The following is a 17,839-nucleotide window of genomic DNA, read 5'->3' as shown; positions in this document are numbered from 1 at the left end:
CTAATTCTATGTTGACCATAGAGCTCCTTGAACATGTTCACACTTTGAATTGACCTATAGGCCACTACACATGCATGGATGGGTTCAAGAACGTCCAAGGGAAGGAATTAACTCAATAATTCAACACATTGATTGAATTAAGTGCATGCACAAAGGGGAGAACGAATTTACTAGGTTCATGCTACCATTTATGAACTTACATGCCATTAAAGTGTTTAATTATGAAGATACATGGTCCATACAAGTGCATGAACGTCCCAAGGAGATGAATGAAACCTTTTGGTGCACATACAAGTCACTTGAAGCCTTTCTTTATGACTAAGCATTCATGCACAAACTAAGGGGGAAGAAAGTGTCCATTCAGCTAGTGCATGAATCTGCCGAATTTATGAACTATTTTAATACATTAGTGTGAACGTTTTTATTATTGTGTGAACACCTAGATGCCGAATTTGAATGGTCATCTATGTGCCTATAAATATTTGTTTTCTTTCATTTGTAAAGGACTTTTGACTTTTGATCATTTGAATGAACTTTGTTCAAAGAGTGAGTTTTCTCCTCTCTAAATTCGTACGAGTTTCGATCTGACTTATCTAGCGTGCTAGTGGCGTCTATCGTTCTCTTTTGAACTTATCACCTTGCTTTGGTGTGGCGTTCAACCTTCTACAATTCCGCAATCCCACCTTGAACCGAATAGAAATCGGGGTGACACTTTTAGTGTTGAATCGTTTCTGGTATTTAAGCTCATTTATCCTGATACGACCCGCCCCCGGGAACGGCTATTGTTTCAGCCTACAAGCGAGGCTCATTGTGTTTGCAAGCTGGACGTAGCTCAATTTTATTTTGTGGCGCTTCAATTAGCTTGTTTCCAGCTCTTTACAACCTCAATGAGCTCGAACTAGCTCAATAAACTCATTTTAGTTTCTTTTAGTTTTGCATTTTTTTTATTTTGCTGGAATAAATTTTAGTTAATTTAGTTTAAGCTAATTAACTAATTTAACTAGGTGTTAATTGTGCCTTTAAGTCATTTAATGTGTCTTATTATTTTCGGCATTAATAAGTTGAGTTAATTAATTTGTCTTGATCTAGTTAAATTAAAGATGTCTTGATTTTATTTAGCTTGTCTAAATTTATACATGCATTAAATCTGTCCAGCCGAATTTATGTGTCATGTTTATTAATATTCAAGTTGTCACAATGATAATTAGGATGTTCACATTATGTTTTTAATTAAGTTCATTTGTGTTATGTAGGTGCACCCGAATTTGAAGATACATTGGGCAGATTCATGCATGTAGATTCAATGAATGTGAAGGTGCATGTGCAGCTGATTTAATGCATTAAAGTTGATTAATTTTAGTGTTTTTCAAGGCAACTATTCGGCCAAAAGTGTCCAAGTTGTTCATCCCTCCAAGCTTGGCCGATTCTCTTCTCAAGGGAGCATAAAGGCTATTCACACCATGGCTGTTCGGTTCAGCCATGTTCACACCATGGGGACTCTTCAAAACCTTCCATTCACACCCCAAAAAGGCTGCTCAAGTCCTCTTTTAATGCTGGTCGTTTTTCATCAAGAGTTGCCTAATGAATGAGTCAATTAAACTCATTAGGTGAACTTGGCTGCTACATGAATCTCCGAAATTCATTTGATCAATTTGGAAGCTTTAATTTTTGGTCACCATTCAGCCGAATCTACATTGGCCAATATACATGGATTTAAGCTGAATTTATTTCAATGTTTGCTTAGATATTAAGTCTTGAACTTGTCTATTCGGCTACTAGTCACTCAAGCTATAAATAGTTGCTGAATTTCTTGTAAAAGGACTTTTTGCCAAATTTCTGAATGAAATATAATTTTAGTGAGAAATTCACTCTCTTTATTCTCCAAAGCTCAAATTGACTTATCTTCAACGAGTGGCGTCAATCTGACTTTGTTCGAACTTATCACCCATTGGTGTGGCGTTCTTCATACCGTAGGTTCCTATTTTGCTAAATAGAGGGTCTCGGTTTTTATCCTATTTCAATTTCTTTCTTTGAAACCTTAAGCCCGGGTCCTTATTTGATAATAAGGGTTCGATCTTGTTTCATCGAATTACCCAGCAAACAACAACCCATCAAACACCTTTGTTCCTAAAGCCATCCAATTTCAAACACCAAGACTTGAATTTGATACAATTCCGACACTACCTAATTTCGATCGGGAAAGATTATGGCTCGTCTTTACATCCGAAACGAGCTCGTATCATATCCATTCCACCGACTATCCTAGATTTTACCCAACTATAATATCTTTTTACAAAACCGAGCCTTCATTTATCAACTTCCATTTTTCTTATTTTTATACTTAAATCGAGCCTACTACCCTTATAAATTTACCATCACCTTAGCCAACCTTTAAAACCATTTGAAAGCTTCCGCATCTTTAGCCTTATTTCATCCTATTTCCGATAACTCAACTATTCCTCGTCGACGATCGGGCAATCAAGTGAATCGACTCAATCAATCGAGCCAGATCACATCATTTGGTATCAGAGCTACTAAAACGAGAAGTGCCGACATTCGTACCAAGCTCGGAGTAGGTTCGTAACGAAAAAAAAGGAAATAAAAAAAAATCAAAAAAAAAATTTTTGAGTTGGAATTTAATTTTTTTTGTCTTCCTTGTATTTTGTTTACTATTGTATTGGATTTAAAAAAAAGAGAAGAAATTCAAAAAAAATCAAAAAAAAAGAAAAAAAAAGTGAAAAAAAAATCGAGTTAAAAAAAATAAGAAAAAAACAAAAGTGAAAAGTCTTGTGAGTTTTATTTTGTTTTTTTGTTGCTTCCGAGCATCCATTCATTTTACCATTCCCTCTACCCCCCCAAAACGCCACACATACTTTGATTTTTATTTTTCTTTGTTTAGCCTACCCTACACCCGACGTTATCCCTTGTAACCCATTTGAAGCCGACCCTCTAAGCCGCAATAAGTCTTCTTGAAACAAAATTCGAATTCACGAGAGTGAGACGAGCGGAAAAAGGCACGAGTGGTGAGTACATTAGAGCGAGCAAAAGCCATTAGACAAGTGTAAACACGAGTGGAGTGTTATCTAATTTTCTTTCCGAGCAAAATTGTGAGGTTTGTGGTGAGGTACTTCATTTTTTTTTATTTTGTTTTGTGATCTAACATTTTCTTTTTAGCAACAAAAATCATGTCATACGAAGAGTTCACCGAATCGGAATACCAATATTTGGTTCAAGAAAAGCGAAGAATGGCGACTAAACGAGACCAAAGTGATCGAGTTTCTTCAAGTCGTAAAACGGAACCAAGAACCCCACGGAGATATACCCCCGACTACTACTTAAGAAAAAGTTCCTATCGTGATTCCTTTTCGCCATCTACTTTGAGACAAAGAGATTTATACTATGACACATATTCATCAGCGAATTCGAGAAGTGACTTCGATCAAAAGTCCTTTTCATTAAGAAATTTGAGAAGACGAGAAGCCGATTACGATTTTGATTCATTCCAAGATGGCGTTCGAAGAGAAAGACATACTCCTACTAGATCTTCAAAGAAATCTTACCCGGAGTATTCTTCACGAAGTTTTGATTGTGAATCATATGCAAATAGTTCTTCATCTTTCGAACAAGATTTGTATTCTCATCGTTCTTTTGTACATTCTTGTAAAGAGAAAACAAAGAAAAGAAAAGAAAAAGAAAAAGCAAGAGAAGAAAAAGAAAATTAAATAAAAAGAAAAGAGAGGCAAGAGGCAAGTAAGAGAGAAAATGAGCGAATCTTGAGAGAACTTGAAAAAGCCTTTGAAAAAGCCTTTGAAAAGCAAAAAGAAAATGAAAAAGGAAATGAAAAGAAATTTGAGAGTGAAAAAGAAGATGAAAAAGAAATTGAAACAAAAGAAACGAGTGATCCAGAAGAAAAAGAATCGAGTGAGAAAACAAGTGAGCAAGTGAGGATTATTTCCACTAACCCACCTGTTCGATCTTCTTGTGAGTTAACTTTTCAGGTTCCTAAAAGTTTGTGCGACCAATTCCATCTACATTACCTTCCAAACGAGAGGTGTTTTAGGTTGTTCGAAAAAGGTAAGTTCGCGAATGACTACCACCCACTTGCGATTGAAGGTAAGGAAGGTAAGGATTCTTTGTTTATCGAATCAAAGTCACTTGATTTGGATAATTTTTGTTCACTTACTGTTGTTAACGATTTTGTTTTAAAAGGTGCCATATACAGTTTTTTTTATGACGATTACTACATTGGCAAATTTGTTGACAACATTGGATTAGTTTTCCCTAAGCAAATTTTGAACATGTTTGATCAAAGTCTGTCACGTAAAAATTCTCATGTGTTTGACCCTGCAAACTTTTTGAACTCATGTGTTAAATCTTTATGTTTAAATATGCCTGCTCAATTGATTTATGATAAATCTGCCTGTTTGAAAAGTTGCATGTTCGTTAAAAATTCTTTGTTTGGCATCCATGTTAAAAGATCTTCACATGATATGTGCAATTGTGTTCTTCATGAACAATCTTTGAGTTTTTGTGCGAAATTTCCATGTAGTGATTTGCATTCCCGATTAATACTCTTGAAGTATGAACCTTTGCTTTTTGGTATGCTCGGTTTTGTCAAATCAACATGTGTGTTTAAACTAGTGAAATATAATTCGTGTGGTGAGTTGATTATATCTTCTTCTAATATGTTGCTTGTTGGAATTCCTAATCAAGTTCGTGTGTTCAAGCCTGGTATTTGCTACATGAATTCATTTTATGGAAACATTAAGCGCTTTGCATCATTTACATTGAAATTATGTTTGCTTGAAGTTCGAATTTTTGATAAGAAGGTGAAATTCAATGATTTGGGTTTCAATTTTGATTCATTTATTAATCACCTTGTTTGGCCACATTTGAAATTTTCGTTTCATTTCGAGAAGGTAAGGCCAACCTATGTTTTTGGAATTGAATCAAATTTCCATGGTAACTTTCCTTTTCCATTTAAGTCCATAGTTTTCGATAATACTAACCCGTCTTATTTTTGTGAATTCCACCCCTCGAGGAGCAAGACATGTCATGGTGCGTCACCACCTATTCAAATTTATCGAAGTAATAGGTTTGTCTTACGTTATCTATCCAAAGAGAGAAGATTCATTTTGACTTAGAAAGGTAAACCCAATCCTCAATTTTCTTCTCTTCATATTCGTCAAGGTAAGTCATCTGAAAATTTTCAAATATCTTTGCTCACTTCGATTGAAGTTGAAAATTCCATTGATTGGTTGTTTGGAAATTATTTATACTTTGATGTGATGGATTTTTCCTTTTGGAATTGTGATGATGTGATTATTACGTTGGAATTTGGAGACTCCCCTCATGTTATTCAAAAACGAAAGGAAGAATTAGCATACCTTTGGCCATGGCATACCTTGCATGAGCAAGACAAAGGACCAAATGAGTTACTATATTCGATTAAAGAAATTAAAATGTTTTGGATGAGGAATAATGTATTTAAGTGCCTACCATCGTTTTTAACCAATTATCCCTTGATCCAACTTAGTTTTCATGTTTGTAACGATGGTCTAACGAAACTCTTTGATAAATTTATGTATGCTTGCTTTGTCCAATTGAGATTTTTGGCATATGTTCGATTGAATGAATATTTTATGAACTATCGAACACATTTGAATTTGACTTCTTTGAGTTTCTTTTTATTGGCTGTGGTAAGAATTTTTCAGGTTTGTGTGACATCTTCCATCCCATTTGACCGAGGAAAACCATGCATGAGTCAAAGTTCTCCCATGGACAAACGGCTCGACTTGAGGACAAGTCGCCTAAAAGAGGGGGGAATGATACGAGCACGCCCCGCGAACTTCATCGAGCAAGTCTGTCAAGCCGAGCATTGACATGTTGGCAAGCTAATCCCAGCTTGTTTCCAGCTCCACGAGCTTCGTCTAGCTCAAATCCACCTTATTCAAGCTCGATCCAACTTGCCTGAGCTAAACCGAGCTCACTCCTAGCTCATATTTAGCTCACGAGCTAAACCTTAGTTCAACTTCAGCTTAGGAGTTTAGCCTCAGCTCAACTTTAGCTCACGAGCTAAAATTTAGCTCATTTTAGTTTAAACTCGGTTTTGTCTTTAATACATTAAATAAAATTTGCACATATTCATTTAAGCATTAAACTTGTCTTATATTAATATTTGTTACTAATATATCATTGTCATTATATAAATTGATTATGTTCACATAGCCGAATTAATGCATGACATTAATGTGTTCACATCATGCCGAATTTATGAGTGTTCATGAGATGTCTTAATGACTTGTTTATTTCATGTAGGTACATTCCTTTGGACGGTACAATGTATGAATGAAGAAACATCTCTTTTGGGCATTCCACACTCATGAATGAAGAAGTATTAAATGCTGGTGCATGTACGGCTAGATGCAATGTTTCTACAAATTCATGCATGTGTCGAATGCATGTATGGACATTAAAGGCTAGTCCATGAATGGATCAAATGCATGGGATGATAGAATGCATGAATGGCTTAAGTGCATGTATGGTGGCTGTCTCTTAACTTTCCAAGGCACTTATTCGGCCAAGAAGTAGCTGCTAACTAATTCTATGTTGACCATAGAGCTCCTTGAACATGTTCACACTTTGAATTGACCTATAGGCCACTACACATGCATGGATGGGTTCAAGAACGTCCAAGGGAAGGAATTAACTCAATAATTCAACACATTGATTGAATTAAGTGCATGCACAAAGGGGAGAACGAATTTACTAGGTTCATGCTACCATTTATGAACTTACATGCCATTAAAGTGTTTAATTACGAAGATACATGGTCCATACAAGTGCATGAACGTCCCAAGGAGATGAATGCAACCTTTTGGTGCACATACAAGTCACTTGAAGCCTTTCTTTATGACTAAGCATTCATGCACAAACTAAGGGGGAAGAAAGTGTCCATTCAGCTAGTGCATGAATCTGCCGAATTTATGAACTATTTTAATACATTAGTGTGAACGTTTTTATTATTGTGTGAACACCTAGATGCCGAATTTGAATGGTCATCTATGTGCCTATAAATATTTGTTTTCTTTCATTTGTAAAGGACTTTTGACTTTTGATCATTTGAATGAACTTTGTTCAAAGAGTGAGTTTTCTCCTCTCTAAATTCGTACGAGTTTCGATCTGACTTATCTAGCGTGCTAGTGGCGTCTATCGTTCTCTTTTGAACTTATCACCTTGCTTTGGTGTGGCGTTCAACCTTCTACAATTCCGCAATCCCACCTTGAACCGAATAGAAATCGGGGTGACACTTTTAGTGTTGAATCGTTTCTGGTGTTTAAGCTCATTTATCCATTCCACCGACTATCCTAGATTTTACCCAACTATAATATCTTTTTACAAAACCGAGCCTTCATTTATCAACTTCCATTTTTCTTATTTTTATACTTAAATCGAGCCTACTACCCTTATAAATTTACCATCACCTTAGCCAACCTTTAAAACCATTTGAAAGCTTCCGCATCTTTAGCATTATTTCATCCTATTTCCGATAACTCAACTATTCCTCGTCGACGATCGGGCAATCAAGTGAATCGACTCAATCAACCGAGCCGGATCACATCATGGACTCAATTGCCATTAGTCCCGTTCGATCGAGGAAAGTCGAGTTCATTTGATTTTTTAGATTCGAGGATGAATCTTCAACAAAATTTTTTCTAAAATCACATTCTACACTCCTTTATACCCATTTTAGTGAATTTTCACGCTATTAAAAAATATTCCCAATTAGTGAATCCATTTTATACGCCACATCTTAAGCCTTTCTTTCTTTCGAGCCTACCCTAAACCATACGACTTTCCCTTGCAAACCCCTTGAAGCCGACCCACAAGTGTGGATAAATCTAAATAGCTTTTCAGAATATCGAGAGTTGGATTTGAGAGGTAAAAGGCAAGAGAGTACATCAAGATAAAAGCCGAAAATAGAGTGAAACACGAGAGGAGTGAATTCTTTTCTTGTGAGTGAATTGTGAGGTTTTTTTTTTTGGTGAGGATATTTTCTTAATTTTAATCATCATGTCAAGGAGCCCGGAACGACGAGCAACAAGTGGAGGAGCCTCGAATGCCGCTAGTGGAGGAGTTAATCTTCAACCAAGGAGAAACGTTCCCGGAGGCGGAGTGCCCGATCTACAAGTTCAAGCAATCGTGCGAGAAATTTCTCGTTTGTTCCAACCTCAATTTGATTCCCTTTATGAACGAATGGAACAAATGGAGGAACGAAGCCAACGTGCGAACACCCCTCCTATTCCGAGAAGAGAGCGAGAACGTCCATGGCAACATGCAAATGATCTATATGAAGCAAGTGACGTTGAAAGTGATCGAGCTTCGCGACAAAGTGCAAGGCGACAAGGCCAACGAGCACGGGGACCAAGAGATCGAGAGAGGACCGATGATGATTTAAAAAACATTAAAATGGTGATTCCTGGTTTTCAAGGAAGGTCGGATCCCGAGGCCTATCTTGAATGGGAGAAGAAGGTGGAGTTAGTTTTCGAGTGCCACAATTACTCGGAAAGCAAGAAGGTAAAGTTAGCTGCTATAGAATTCTCCGAATACGCCATAATATGGTGGGATCAACTCACGATGAGCCGAAGACGCAATGGCGAATGTCCCGTGTCTACATGGGCGGAAATGAAAGCCATAATGAGAAAGCGATTCATTCCTGCGTACTATCACCGGGAGTTGTATCAAAAGCTCCAAAGCTTAACTCAAGGCCAACGAAGCGTGGAGGATTACTACAAGGAAATGGAAGTGGCCATGATCCGCGCTGATGTGTAGGAAGATCGAGAAGCCACCATGGCTCGATTTCTCGCCGGCCTTAACCGAGATATTGCAAATATTGTGGAGCTACACCATTATGTCGAGGTCATTGATATGGTCCATATGGCCATAAAGGTTGAAAAACAATTAAAGAGAAAAGGTACGTTCCGTTCTTTCCCTAATACTTCTTCTACGACTAAGTGGGGGCAAGGGTCCAACAAACGAGACTTGCCGAGTCGAAATAAAGAAGTAAGTAGAGCTACCAAATTCAACAAACCGATTGCCGAATCGAGTAAAGGAAAGATGGATGCCCAACCAAATAGATCCCGAGACATCAAATGCTTCAAATGTCTTGGAAGGGGCCACATCGTAAGCCAATGCCCGAACCGAAATGCGATGTTTGTTCGAGATGATGGAGAAATTGAATCCGAAAGTGAACAAGAGAACGAGGCTGTTGAACAACTCGAAGAAGAGGAAGACATCGAACAAGCCGAGAATGGAAAAATCTTGGTTGTGAAAAGAAGTCTCACCTTGCAAGGTGCCGAAAATGATCAACAACGCGAAAACATCTTCCATACGCGATGTCAAGTGCAAGGTAAGATTTGTTGCGTGATAATCGATGGGGGAAGTTGTACAAATGTGGCTAGCACGTTGATGGTGGAGAAACTCGAATTGGCCACCACCAAACATCCCCATCCGTATAAACTCCAATGGCTTAACGATGGTGGAGAATTAAACGTAACAAAACAAGTGCTCATTTCATTCACAATCGGAAAATATCAAGATGAAGTGATGTGCGACGTTGTACCGATGCATGCGGGGCATCTTCTTTTGGGACGTCCGTGGCAATTCGACAAGCGAGCAATTCATGATGGTTACACAAATCGATTCTCTTTCAAACATATGGGACGAATGGTGACTCTAGCTCCGTTATCACTGAAACAAGTGTACGAAGATCAACTCAAAATGAGGAGTTTGATTGAAAAATCAAAAGATATTGAGAGAGAGCAAAAAATGAAAAGAATAAAGAAAAGAGTGAAGAAAAGAAGAAAAACAAAAAGATGAGTGATAAAAAAAGAGAGAGTGATTCAAAAGAAAAAGAAATGAGTGATGAGATTGAAAAAAGAATTTGTTTGTAAAAGAGAGGGAAGTTCGAAAATCGATGCTATTGAAACAACCATTGTTGGTTCTTTTGTACAAGGAGAGCTTGCTTGGCACTAACGAATTTGATGACAAATTGCCTTCTTCTATTTTGTCTGTGTTGCAGGAATTTCAAGACGTATTCCCGGAAGAAATCCCGAGTGGGTTACCACCTATTCGTGGAATTGAACACCAAATCGATCTTGTGCCGGGAGCCGCAATTCCAAACCGACCTACTTACCGGAGCAATCCTGAAGAGACGAAAGAATTACAAAAGCAAGTAAATGAACTCCTTGAAAAGGGCTATGTGCGTGAAAGCCTTAGTCCATGCGCCGTGCCTGTTTTACTAGTTCCGAAGAAGGATGGAACGTGGAGGATGTGCGTGGACTGCCGTGCTATAAACAAAATAACTATCAAGTATCGTCATCCTATACCACGATTGGATGATATGCTTGACGAGCTAAGTGGCGCGAGTTTATTTTCAAAAATTGACCTTAAGAGCGGTTATCACCAAATACGGATGCGTGAGGGAGATGAGTGGAAGACTGCGTTCAAAACGAAGCATGGGCTTTACGAATGGCTCGTTATGCCATTTGGCTTAACGAACGCCCCAAGCACATTCATGAGGCTTATGAATCACGTTTTAAGACCTTTTATTGGTAGATTTTGCGTAGTATACTTCGACGATATATTGATCTATAGTAAAAATTTGGATGAACATATTTTACATTTAAAATCTGTTTTGGAAGTATTGAGAAAAGAAACCTTGTATGCTAATTTGAAGAAATGTGATTTCTGCACTAACAAGGTTGTGTTTTTAGGTTTTGTTGTTAGCTCGGAGGGTCTTGAAGTCGATCAAGAGAAGATCAAGGCGATCCAAGAATGGCCCCGTCCGACGAATGTCTCCCAAGTCCGAAGTTTCCATGGACTAGCAAGTTTTTACCGTCGATTCGTGTCAAATTTTAGCACCTTAGCCGCACCTTTAACCGGGGTTATTCGTAAGAATTCCAACTTCATTTGGGGAGAGGAACAAGAAAAATCCTTTTTGAAAATTAAAGATTGTCTAACTCATGCACCGTTATTAGCTTTGCCTAACTTTGATAAAACTTTTGAGTTAGAATGTGATGCATCAGGTTTAGGCATTGGAGCTGTGTTGATGCAAGATGGTCGTCCTATTGCCTATTTTAGCGAGAAACTGAATGGTGCTGTCTTAAACTATCCAACATATGACAAGGAGCTCTATTCGTTGATCCGAGCCTTAGAAACGTGGCAACACTATCTTTGGCCCAAGGAATTCGTCATACACACCGATCATGAGTCCTTGAAGTATTTAAAGGGGCAACACAAGTTGAATAAGCGACACGCTAAGTGGGTAGAATTTCTCGAATCTTTTCCCTACGTTATTAAATATAAGAAAGGTAAGGAAAACGTAGTGGCTGATGCACTATCTCGAAGGTATGCGTTGCTAAATATTTTGGATGCTAAGTTAATGGGGTTTGTATTTCTTAAAGATTTATATGTCAACGATGCTGACTTTGGTGAATTCTTTAGATTATGTGCAAAGGGAGCCTACGAGAAGTACTATTGACATGATGGGTACTTATTCCGAGAAGGAAAGATTTGCATACCCCAAGGTTCCGTACGAGAAGTGTTGATCGAAGAAGCCCATAGCGGAGGATTAATGGGGCACTTTGGTGTTGCTAAGAGATTAGCTACATTGCACGAACATTTCTTTTGGCCCAAGATGCGACGAGATGTCGAACGATTTTGTAATAGATGCATTGCGTGCAAACGGGCTAAGTCACGAATTAAGCCCCACAGTTTGTATAAACCATTACCTATTTGATGTGATCTGGCTCGGTTGATTGAGTCGATTCACTTGATTGCCCGATCGTCGACGAGAAGTTTGTTCGATTTTGTAGATAGATGGAGTTAGACGATTTTTTTATAGCAGAAGTTGAGAAAATGGGTTCAAAAGATGGTTTGGATAGATGTTTGATAGGCTCGGTGAAATAAAGAAATATTGTTTATAATTTAATAGTTAAAATGGAATGGAAAAATAGAACTCAAGCGAAGAACGATTCAATACTATATGAAGATGGACCTTGACCCGTTACCTATAGAGAGGTAGGAACCAAAGGTATAAAAAGGTGGATGAACGCCACACCAGGATGGTGATAAGTTCAAGAAGTCGGGTTGACGCCACTAGCGAGCTAGATAAGTCAGAACGAGACTCGTACGAAATAGGATAGGAGGAAACCTCACAATCAAGTTTTTAATAATCAAATTCTGTAACCTTTTACAATAAACAAGTAAGCTATTTATAAGCCTAAAATGCCTATTGATATTCGGCATCTATGTTGTTCACACTAACTTAAATTCTGTTCACACAGGTATTTAACATGTTCACACAAATAGCATTAAAATCCAGTTCATGCTTGAAGATGGTACATGAATTGGCCGAACCATCATGATGCTTCACTTGATGCATTCATGCATCCTTAGCCTTGAAGAATCTCCATAATTCCATGAATGTGCAGCTCTTTAATGATCTTACATCTCCCTTGGCTGAATGAGGCATTAATGTGCCTAAAATACTTGAATGGTCATCTTGAAAATGCATGAATCATGCATGAAACGTCCCATGTATTTCCCCCCATAAATATGATCCATGAATCTTCAAATACATGAACTTTCAGCAACTCCCTCTTGCATGAACGTCCCAAATGCATGTGCTCCTTTAAATGCCATCCATTGAACCTCAATTGTGCATGCACACTCCCATACATTGAACCTATCATGCATGAACCTTGTTTAATTACTCTCCAAATTCAGCTCACCTACAAAAACACATGAACCAAAATTAAATCACATAAAATTCAGCTGAACAAACATTAATATAATTTAGACACACTAATTAAACATAAATTAAATTAGACAAATTTAATAAAGTCTTAACAAGACATATTAAATTCGGCCAAGACACATTTAAAACATGTAATAAGTCAAAACATAATTATGAGCTGTAGTAATTTAAGCTAAATTAATAAAATACTTAATTTATTCAGACATTAAAATAAATGAGTTGAAATAAACTTAAGCCAAGCTCAAACGAGCTAAAGTAAGCTAAATTAAGCTCATGTGAGCTAAATCGAGCTGGGAAAAACTAAGATTGAGCTTGTTGAGCTGAGATTGAGCTTCATCTTGCACTTGGGGCCCTCGTGTTTAGGCCAATCATGATAGCAACGAGTGGTGCCACAACATGATGCGATTGAGATCACATCATACCCTCCCTCTTGAAGACGATTTGTCCTCAAATCGGGCCACTTGCTCGCGAAAAATTTTTCGAGATCACAAGCCCTTTTGTTCATGATTCGAAAAGTATTGTTTTTAAAACTCCAGGAACCACAAATGGTTTGAAAAGAAAATGATTTAGTTCCATGCCCTCCCTCTTTAGGAGGAAACCATTCCAAAGTGTCACCTACATAGAAATAGAACGAATTAGTGACAATAAAATTTATAAACTCAAACGATCTTTCCAGAATCTTATTCAAAATTAGAATGCATAATCCAATGCCGGGATCAAATGTAGAAGAGGATCTTACCTGTTCACAATGGTTTTCCATACTTGGTAATAAAGGATGCATCGGAATCAAATCAAATTTATAATCAAAATTTATCAAGGAGTCCTCCAAATGATCATGTAATCTAAGTTCCACTCGATCAATCTTACTTAAACATGCAGAATTTATATAGCAAGGCAGATTTGAGACACCATCTTCAAATTCAAATGCACTAACCATTTTACATGCCATCGTCTTATCACATATTTGGATCAAAAGAAAATTAAACAAGCATGCCTTTAAACATTCATATGTCTCGATTCTGTTAAACAAAAATAAACAACATTCTCCACAATCAAAAATTTGATTGTGTCTTAACAAGCCAACAAGATTCACACGTCTCGTTTTCAAACTTAGTGACAAGCATCATACAAGCAACGATTGTTTACTTGGTCATTCAAACAAAATTTACAATGCTTGCCTTCTCTCAAAGATGAACTAGAATAGCGAACTCCAGGGTTGAACACACGATATTGTTCACTCGTTCCAAAATGCAGTGTGAATTTCTTAATTACCAATAATTCACACAAGTGGAACAAAAAGAATTTGAGCATGCATATGTTCAAACATTCATACATCGTAAATCTCATTCGAATAGACTTGTTCAGACATGGGGAATTTAAAAAAAATAGAAAATTCAAATTATCACCACACACAAGTAGACTAGGCGTTTCACATGCCAACTTTTTATCACAAGAGTTCAAAATTTGTTTGTACGGATTTATTCGTACTTCAGTAAAATTCTTGCCAATACCATACTCATCAATAGGAAAACACTTCTTACCACTATGGAAGGTGTAATCACCATCATTCAGAATATGATAATCAAACAAATTGAACTTTGTATGTGAATAATCTTTATCGCACACTATCACACTTTGTTCATGCTGATCTAATCGAACGCCTTCAATAAAATTGCCAACAACAAACTTATCATAGAAAAAACTTTTCAAAGCACTAGTTGAAACAAAATCATAAATAATAGATGAACGAAAATTAACCAATTCAATGGGGAAAACCCTTTCGCAAAAACAATTTTCAGCAATCTTGTCATAAACATGTGAGTAAATGAGTTGAAACTCGCTCAACAAGGAACCCTTACTTGCTTACCATTGGAAATGTGACAATCATTTTTATCTTCCAACTTACCTCTTTCAATCAATTGAAAACGTCTCTCGGTAGAAAGGTAATGAAGTTGGAACCAATCCGTGGATGGAATCTTGCAAACCTGAAACAAAGAAAAATCACAAGGTAATTTCGAAAGGGGGTTAGCAAAAGAATTCCTCTCTTTTTCGTGATTACTCACTTCACTCGTTTCTTTTACAGACTCTCTTTCTTTTTCACTTGATTTCTTTTCAAGCTCTCTTTCAATTTCTTTTTTCGCTTTTTCTTTTTCAATTTTCTTTTCTTTATTTTCTTTTTCTCTCACTTTTTTCGATTTCTTTTTCTTTTGCAATTTCTTTTTCTTTTTCGTTTTCTTTTTGTTTTCTTTCAATTTCTTTTTCAATTTCTTTTTCCTTTTCTCACTCATTGGATTGCTTCATTTTGAATTGGTCTTCTTGCACTTGTTCCAGTGTGAGCGGCGCTAAAGTGATTTTCCTTCCTTGATGCTTGAAGGAATACCTATTGGTATGTTCATCGTGAATGACCTTGCGATCCGATTGCCATGGTTCTCCTAGCAACAAATGGCAGACTTGAATAGGCACAACATCACAAAGGACTTCGTCTTGGTATCTTCCGATGGAAAATGCAACACGCACTTGTTGAGTAACTTCAAATTTGCCTTCAACACAAAGTCCTTGCAATTGATAGGGTCGTGGATGCTTGGTAGTGGCCAAGCCAAGTTTTTTAACCGTTCGAATACTAGCCATGTTTGACTTACTTCCACCATCAATAATGAGGCAACAAACTTTATCGTGGACATGGCAACGCGTGTGAAACATATCTTCACATTGTGGTTCATTTTCCAATCTTTGAAGGATTGCACTAATCTTGATGTCAACGATAGTAGATGTCAAATCTTCTTTATCTTTGTCGAATTGTCGAAATTCAGATCGCATTATCCTTTGCATTTCTTGTCTCCACATTTGGAATTCAAATTCAGAAAATTCTTCAGACATGCTTCAACAAAATATTAGAAAACAAAAGTTAAATTAGAAAGAAAAATAATTCTCACCACAAATCTCTTAAGTTCGCTTAAAAAGAAAAATTCACTCACTCGTGTTTGAACTCTCTTTTAGGCTTTTTTTTTCGAATGAACTCACGCTCTCTTGCCTTTTACCACTCGACCTCGTCTCACAAATTCGTAATTCGTCTCGATAGACTTAATTTGCTACTTGAGGGTCGATTTCAAAATGGGTTACAAGGGATAATGTCGGGTGTAGGGTAGGCTGAATAAAGAAAAAAATTGGTTTAAAGTGTGGCGTTGGGATGGGTAAATAATGGTAGGAAGGGAAACTTGATGATCGGAGTAATAAGAGATGAAAATAAAACTCGCAAGACTTTTCACTTTTTTTTGTTCTTTTTTTTTCTTTTTTTGCTCACTTCTTTTTTTTTGAATTTTGATTTTTTTTGTGATACTCCAATACAATAGTAAGGTAAATACAAGGAAGGGAAAAAAAATTAAATTACAACTCAAAATTTTTTTTGACTTTTTTTTACATTACGAACCTACTCCGAGCTTGATACGAATGCCGGCACTTCTCGTTTTAGTAGCTCTGATACCAAATGATGTGATCCGGCTCGGTTGATTGAGTCGATTCACTTGATTGCCCGATCGTCGACGAGAAGTTTGTTCGATTTTGTAGATAGATGGAGTTAGATGATTTTTTTATAGCGGAAGTTGAGAAAATGGGTTCAAAAGATGGTTTGGATAGATGTTTGATAGGCTCGGTGAAATAAAGAAATATTGTTTATAATTTAATAGTTAAAATAGAATGGAAAAATAGAACTCAAGCGAAGAACGATTCAATACTATATGAAGTATTGCCCCGGGACTTATATTGCTCAAGGTGGATTAAATGGATTGTCGAAGATGGACCTTGACCCGTTACCTATAGAGAGGTAGGAACCAAAGGTATAAAAAGGTGGATGAACGCCACACCAGGATGGTGATAAGTTCAAGAAGTCGGGTTGACGCCACTAGCGAGCTAGATAAGTCAGAACGAGACTCGTACGAAATAGGATAGGAGGAAACCTCACAATCAAGTTTTCAATAATTAAATTCTGTAACCTTTTACAATAAACAAGTAAGCTATTTATAAGCCTAAAATGCCTATTGATATTCGGCATCTATGTTGTTCACACTAACTTAAATTCTGTTCACACAGGTATTTAACATGTTCACACAAATAGCATTAAAATCCAGTTCATGCTTGAAGATGGTACATGAATTGGCCGAACCATCATGATGCTTCACTTGATGCATTCATGCATCCTTAGCCTTGAAGAATCTCCATAATTCCATGAATGTGCAGCTCTTTAATGATCTTACATCTCCCTTTGCTGAATGAGGCATTAATGTGCCTAAAATACTTGAATGGTCATCTTGAAAATGCATGAATCATGCATGAAACGTCCCATGTATTTTCCCCCATAAATATGATCCATGAATCTTCAAATACATGAACTTTCAGCAACTCCCTCTTGCATGAACGTCCCAAATGCATGTGCTCCTTTAAATGCCATCCATTGAACCTCAATTGTGCATGCACACTCCCATACATTGAACCTATCATGCATGAACCTTGTTTAATTACTCTCCAAATTCAGCTCACCTACAAAAACACATGAACCAAAATTAAATCACATAAAATTCAGCTGAACAAACATTAATATAATTTAGACACACTAATTAAACATAAATTAAATTAGACAAATTTAATAAAGTCTTAACAAGACATATTAAATTCGGCCAAGACACATTTAAAACATGTAATAAGTCAAAACATAATTATGAGCTGTAGTAATTTAAGCTAAATTAATAAATTACTTAATTTATTCAGACATTAAAATAAATGAGTTGAAATAAACTTAAGCCAAGCTCAAACGAGCTAAAGTAAGCTAAATTAAGCTCATGTGAGCTAAATCGAGCTGGGAAAAACTAAGATTGAGCTTGTTGAGCTGAGATTGAGCTTTATCTTGCACTTGGGGCCCTCGTGTTTAGGCCAATCATGATAGCAACGAGTGGTGCCACAACATGATGCGATTGAGATCACATCACTATTCCCGAAACCCCTTGGTCTGATATCTCTATGGATTTC

This window comes from Gossypium hirsutum, chromosome D02 (genome assembly GCF_007990345.1).
Source record: "Gossypium hirsutum isolate 1008001.06 chromosome D02, Gossypium_hirsutum_v2.1, whole genome shotgun sequence".
Lineage (NCBI taxonomy): Eukaryota > Viridiplantae > Streptophyta > Magnoliopsida > Malvales > Malvaceae > Gossypium > Gossypium hirsutum.
The sequence above is the reverse complement of the archived record's forward strand: the minus strand, read 5'-3'. Positions refer to the sequence as shown.